The sequence below is a fragment of the Lolium perenne genome, chromosome 4 (genome assembly GCF_019359855.2).
Source record: "Lolium perenne isolate Kyuss_39 chromosome 4, Kyuss_2.0, whole genome shotgun sequence".
Classification (NCBI taxonomy): Eukaryota; Viridiplantae; Streptophyta; class Magnoliopsida; order Poales; family Poaceae; genus Lolium; species Lolium perenne.
The window spans coordinates 186,383,158-186,389,238 of NC_067247.2; the positions used below are offsets into that span (position 1 = coordinate 186,383,158).

General features: G+C 41.4%; 1 long non-coding RNA gene across 1 annotated transcript; it reads right to left on the bottom strand.

The window, feature by feature from the left end:
- Positions 1 to 1,536: 1,536 nt before the first annotated feature.
- On the bottom strand, positions 1,537 to 4,742 carry LOC127295412 (uncharacterized). Its single transcript, XR_007847809.1, has 5 exons — positions 4,459 to 4,742; positions 3,997 to 4,387; positions 3,753 to 3,910; positions 2,595 to 3,667; positions 1,537 to 1,955 (listed from the first exon to the last, which is right to left on the bottom strand). It is a non-coding gene; the product is annotated as an uncharacterized lncRNA (long non-coding RNA).
- Positions 4,743 to 6,081: the final 1,339 nt, after the last annotated feature.

Below are 6,081 nucleotides of genomic sequence, written 5' to 3' on the forward strand. Positions count from 1 at the left end.
GTATTATTTTTTATATTTATAATTACATAAGTTCCGATTTTCTTAAGGCACAATGTGTTTTTTTTTGGGAGCACCCAGATATCCGCGATAGTTTTTTATTAATTCTAAGTTGAATTCTTAGCTATTCAATTTGCATACATAACTGGGAAAATACAAGTTGCAATTCATGTGCAACTGAGAAAATATGATCACATATATAACTGAGAAAATATTGGTTGGAAAACCGGGAAAATATCAGTTGCAACTCGTATGCAACCGAGAAAATACCAATTGCAGCCCATGTGTAACTGGAAAAAATACAAGTTGCAATATATGCGTAACTACGAAAATATCAGTTGCAATCCATGCGCAACCGACAAAATATGTGCTGTAACCAAAAAATAGCAGTTGCAACTTACGCGCAACGGAGAAAATATGAGTTGCAACTTGTGCGCAACTAAGAAATATCAGTTGCAAGTTTGCAACCCACTTACACTTCTCATATTAGCACCGACCACGAGACAAATCAAATTGCTAAGAAATCGATTTAGACATAATAAAAAAACAGACGTCTGATTTATATCAAAACCGCTTTTCTATGGTAGCTTTATAATCAGCTATTAATTTTGTATGCTTAGATATGATCGTGTACTTCGTGGATGGCTAATCTCGGTGCCTGGTGTTTAGGAACGACAGTGAGGAAGGGTATTAGCCGATATATTGTGTCGGATGGCGAAGTTGTGTATTGTTTACACGTACACATGGATATAGATAATGGTCCAGTGTTCTAATGAAGAAAAAAATGGGCGCTATAGCTAGGAAGGCCCAGTGCTCTTTGAGAGAAAATGTTTAATCTTTAAACGAACTCATCAATTCAGTACTACAATTAATCCACTATGTAATTAAGATGGACCAATGGGCGTGACACGATCACTCCATCGCTGGTGTGACAAATGTCCATGTGCGTCGCCAAGTTCATGTGCGTGCCGCCAAGTTTGCCGGAGTACCCTGACCAAGTTTTATAAATCTTGAGAATTCTAATACTGGAGAGTTCAGTGACAGCTAACCTTAATTAATCATCCAACCTTTAGAGAAAGGGCCTAAAATATACGCATTTAAGATCTAACAATATAAAAGGTATCATAAAACCAAATCTTACAATCTTCCTCGTAGCATGTTGAGTTGTGCGTGGACATTATTTACGCAATGATAAGCTAACTTGGTAGCAAAAAAGTATTTCAAACAAAGTGGAGCTAAACTGTCATAATGCATGATTACAATGCCAATGACAAAATAGAACAAACTTGACAACAAAATATGTTCACTTGCTATGCACACCTAGCTCTAGCTGATTGCATCTTTATAAACTCACACCCGGTGTACAGAAATCATAGGGAGCCCTCAAAATTTGGAGAAAATTGAGTCTTGCACCTCTTTGAGATAGTGTACATTCATAGAAGAATGGCTAGTGGCAAGATGAAGTCAAAGATACATTCATAAAAGGGAACAGAAGCAGAGGAGTCACTTAAGGATAGCATTGTCTCATAATTAGCCCATGGAATGAAACTAAGAGATTAAATGGTTTGTTGCAAGCCACAAAATATTACAACAGAAGCATGTCTATAGGACAACTTTCGCCCCACCAAAATACGACTCAAACATAAAACAAAAGAATAGCAAAAGAATGGTATTTCACGATCATATATACATTAGTTCATGACACATTAATACCTAGCAAGAGAAGAAAGAGTAACTCCGGAATAGAAGGATACAAAAAACCGGCAGGTTAATCTTCACATAGGATAACAAATTTCCTTTCATCATGAAATTAAATCAGACTTATTTAGAGTCCGCAATCCACAAATATCTTTGACTTGGACACTGTAGCTACACATGCCCCGAATTCCTTAGCTCCAAGATTGATATATGTACATATCAGTTCTTTTGGCACCGTTCGAACCGGGTGAATGAATGACCTAAACATGCATGGAGTGAGAACAGCCCATTGTAGGAAGAACATAGAGGAAGTAATCCAATGTGAGTGAAATAGAAAGTACTGCTAGGCATAGAATAAAGGTCACTGGTCCACCTATTTCCCATTATTGAAATAACATCTGAATGACACCTCATTTGACAAAAAAAATCGTAAAAAAATATGAATGTGGAATCTAGTAACTGAACCTAGATAACATAAACTGACTACTTGAGGTGAAATTTTAGGAGACTTAGTACGTGTACCCTAAGGATCAGGGCAGTAGCCTCGGCTGCAACTACTGGTGTCATAAGCAATTTGTCTGTATTACTACTCCAAAGACACCAATGTTGGCATGGGACTTAAGTGCATAAGATGGAGAGGTTGAATTTACCTGATCATTTCAGTACAATATAGCTTATACGGAAATGTAAAATAAAAAGTGAGAGACATCTAGATAACACAGAACATGAATAAAAATTTATTGATGCAAATACAACTCAACACACATTGACATTATATAATAACAGTGATTGCACGTCAGTCATCCACATTTGTATTATCCTATCTGCTATGTACACCACACCACATGGACACTGAAGAGCTTAGAGGCTTCTTCTCAGGGCTACGGTACAACACATACCTTGGAGAAAATCTGGAAGAACATTTTGTAGCCACAAATTGGGAAGGCGTACTGGTACCAAGCTCTTCCTAGAGGTTGTTGTGTTGATGTGGAGCCAAGGCATGGAGAGCCCTACCACCAGATCGAGCCCGTCAGCACCATGGATTTGCTGGCACTCCCACTTCACGAAGAATCCAAAGGACAATTGGAACTCCCTCGCCACCATATTGTTGGATCCAACTCGCCATGACAAAATGAAGGTCACTGCGAACGGAATCCATCCCGCTCACTGGCACCCAGCTTATGAAAAAAATATAATAGAGATAACATAGGTTCGCTTGTCATGTACAGAAATACAATTGAGGGAACATCATAAATAAATACACAAAACTTCAATTAAGTTCACATCTCACAAGTAAATTTATGTTCTTGCACAAATTTCTGTTAATCTTCCACATCTTAGTTTCTATTAGATCTTCTCCAGAAATCATAAAAAGGAATATTTACAGGCTATACAAAATGATAATGGAAGAAGTCTTGCCTGCATGGAGGTGGGGGAGACTTGGGTGGAGGCACAGTTTCAAGGGCAGGGGCGTTGGTCTGGGATTGCCATTGGTGGCACAAGTTCAGGTGGGCGAACAGTGCTAGAAAGGGCAATGTTGGGTGATATCGGGAGGGAAGGGCGGCGACACATAGAGTTCAACTTGGTACCATTGGCTTTTATTGCAAACGACTGAGCTAGGACTTGGCTTGCATCCCAACGATGGCAGCCGGGTAAAGATATTTCTGATTTTTGTACTGCAGTACACATGTAGAAGATGCTTTAATATATATAAGGATTAGCAGCTGTAGTGCATATTCAAACTGCCTAATTCTTGAGCTATGTCACACTATAGCGACAACATGGTAAAACAGGCAATGTTATTTACAAAGCTCAGTAGATCTTTTTTTTCGTCAGTAGACCTTCACATCAGAATAACAATACAGATCAACGTTGAAGCTCGAAGTTGATTGAGCACCAAACACGAACTTGTTCCATGTTGAATGAAGTATGATTTAGCGGCCTCTAATGCAAGTACTATTATGCAGGTCTCCTACAAAAAAAAAGTAGGGACCCTTTAGCCTAAACCATTTCCCACAATGAAGCATGCAGCGATCATTATACATGTGTAATAATACCTTGAAGAAGAGGCAGCTGGAGCAGCTCCTGAGCTCGACCAGCTCGTTCGGTTGGCCGCCCTTGATCTGGTTCGAGCCTTTGACTCCAACTTACTGTCATTCTTGGCGTGCGGTAGCAGCGACATGACGTTCTGCATCAGTTGGCAGTTCGCTACCACCTACACAAGCACCAATCCAATCCTAGAACATTTTACACCGTACAAACATCCTGACAGAACTTGGAGCAGAGAGGCAGCGCGCTTACCTGCAGATAATTGGGATATTGCGGAAGCATGTAATGAGCATATTTTTCTGGTTCCGGAATGGTGCCGTGGCGACGCCATCTTTAGAAACGGGATTAGCGGCAGAGTCCGGCTGGTCCTTAACCCGGAGAGGGTGTGCTCTGGCCGTTGTGGTGCTTCTTGGCGGAAGAGGCAAGAGCATCTGAGCTGCGCCTTCCTCTTCTTCCCCATGGGGAGAGTCGCCCGGCCTTGAGCCGAGCTGTGGCGAGGCGGCCGCACGCAGACTTGATCCCCTCCGCCATCAAAATACCTACCCAGACCTCTCCTTGGGATGTGGCCATGTGCTGCGGCGCGGTCATATTTGGCGCGAGATGTGTGCGGAAAGAGCGGGGAGGAAATCCTCAAATCGAAGGCCTGAATCAAGGAAGGAGGAGAGACGTTGAAATCCCCAAATCGAATTGAGGGTTTGAGACAGGGGAGTAAACCTATACTGGAGATGAGGGGAGTTCACCACTCCTTGCACCTTGACGCGCTCGAGCAAAGTCAGCGCCCTCCACGTCTCGCGCCACCTGAGAGAGGGAACCCAAATACCCAATGGAGAGCAGCAGGCAGCAGAGATGCCCCTCCTCCCCGTGTTTCTCGTCGTTGCTATTCTCGCCGGCGAGCTCGAATCTGGAGCACATCTGCAGGCGTTCTAGAGGGATGGCTCATTGGAAATAGGATGGATGGTCCTGAGGGCAAGACCTAGACGGCATCCTTTCTTTTCTGTACTGCGCGTAGGCGGTAGGGATGTCGCGGCACCGCTTTGACCAACGAAAGATAATGTGCACGATGGCCCACCACCGCTCTGCTTACCTTTCAGCTAGGTTCACTCAAACAACGCACGAGAACAACCGGCCATCTAAATACCAAGAAAGATCCTAAATCGCAATGCAGCACCGAAACTGCACAGCTAAAAATCACTGCGGAAATCAACTGCAAAACAGTATACGGGTCAAAATGATGTGGACTCAAAAAAAAATCAAAATTCTAGTAAAAAACGGAGCTGTTAAGCTTTAATATAGTACTTATACTTATGTGTACAAATATCAACGATATCACCCTCTCCACCGAGGGCATCTGGCATGGCAGTACGTACACATCGGGACGTGGTCACACCACAGCAGAAGATAAGAGAAGAAGGGACCGATCATGTTGTGTGCAAGTGCAACACGGGCCGGCGTGCGCCCAAAGCTGTCTATCTATATCTCTTGGCAACTTGCGACCAATGCATGCGAAAAGGTAACCGGCCTACATTGTGTCAAGATGACCTACTATCTGCTGGTTACACCATTATTCAGTACTCTGGTAAAGAATACAATGTGAAAAGGAGTACTCCATCTGTATAAAAATATGCGTCTTACTTTTATCTAGTTACGGATATAGATGCATTTTAGTTAAAAATATATTCGTATCTAGATAAATTTGAATCACCTATATTTAGATGGAGGAAGTACTATTATTCTAGCTGTTAGATGGAGGGGTTTCAGCTGTAAATAGCGAATGCATGCGTCACCATTTCTTCTTAGTATCAAATAAACTCTTTATGCCTACTTATATCACAAAATATTATACAGTAAAACATAAGTTAGTTACGGTTCATGAAATTTTAGGAGCAATTCATTGGTGTTAGTGGGGATATATCTGGCACTGCATATAAGTATATACATGCATGATCAATTTGCCAAAAAAACCTATATACATGCATGATGGCCAGAGTGTTAATTCAAAGGGGCATGAGGAGAGCGTTTGCTCAAAGGTGAACCAAATGAAATTATTAATGTAAAATATATGATGTTTGCAGGTAAACTTTTCTGGTACAAATTTTTGTGTGGTTTGTGTTCGCAAGATGAATCTAGTGATTCAGAATTGATTCTTACAACAGCCACAATGTATGCCAAATTGAGGTGCCAAATTGTATATTTGGACTTTGACATTTGTTCCCTCCATCATGTGATGCTAAATTATATTGCCAAAAAAAAGGATTAAGCATGTAGTTCCTTCTATGCCAAAATTTTCCATGGAACAAAAAATATTCATTCTTCATCATGTCACAAGCTTTGACCTGG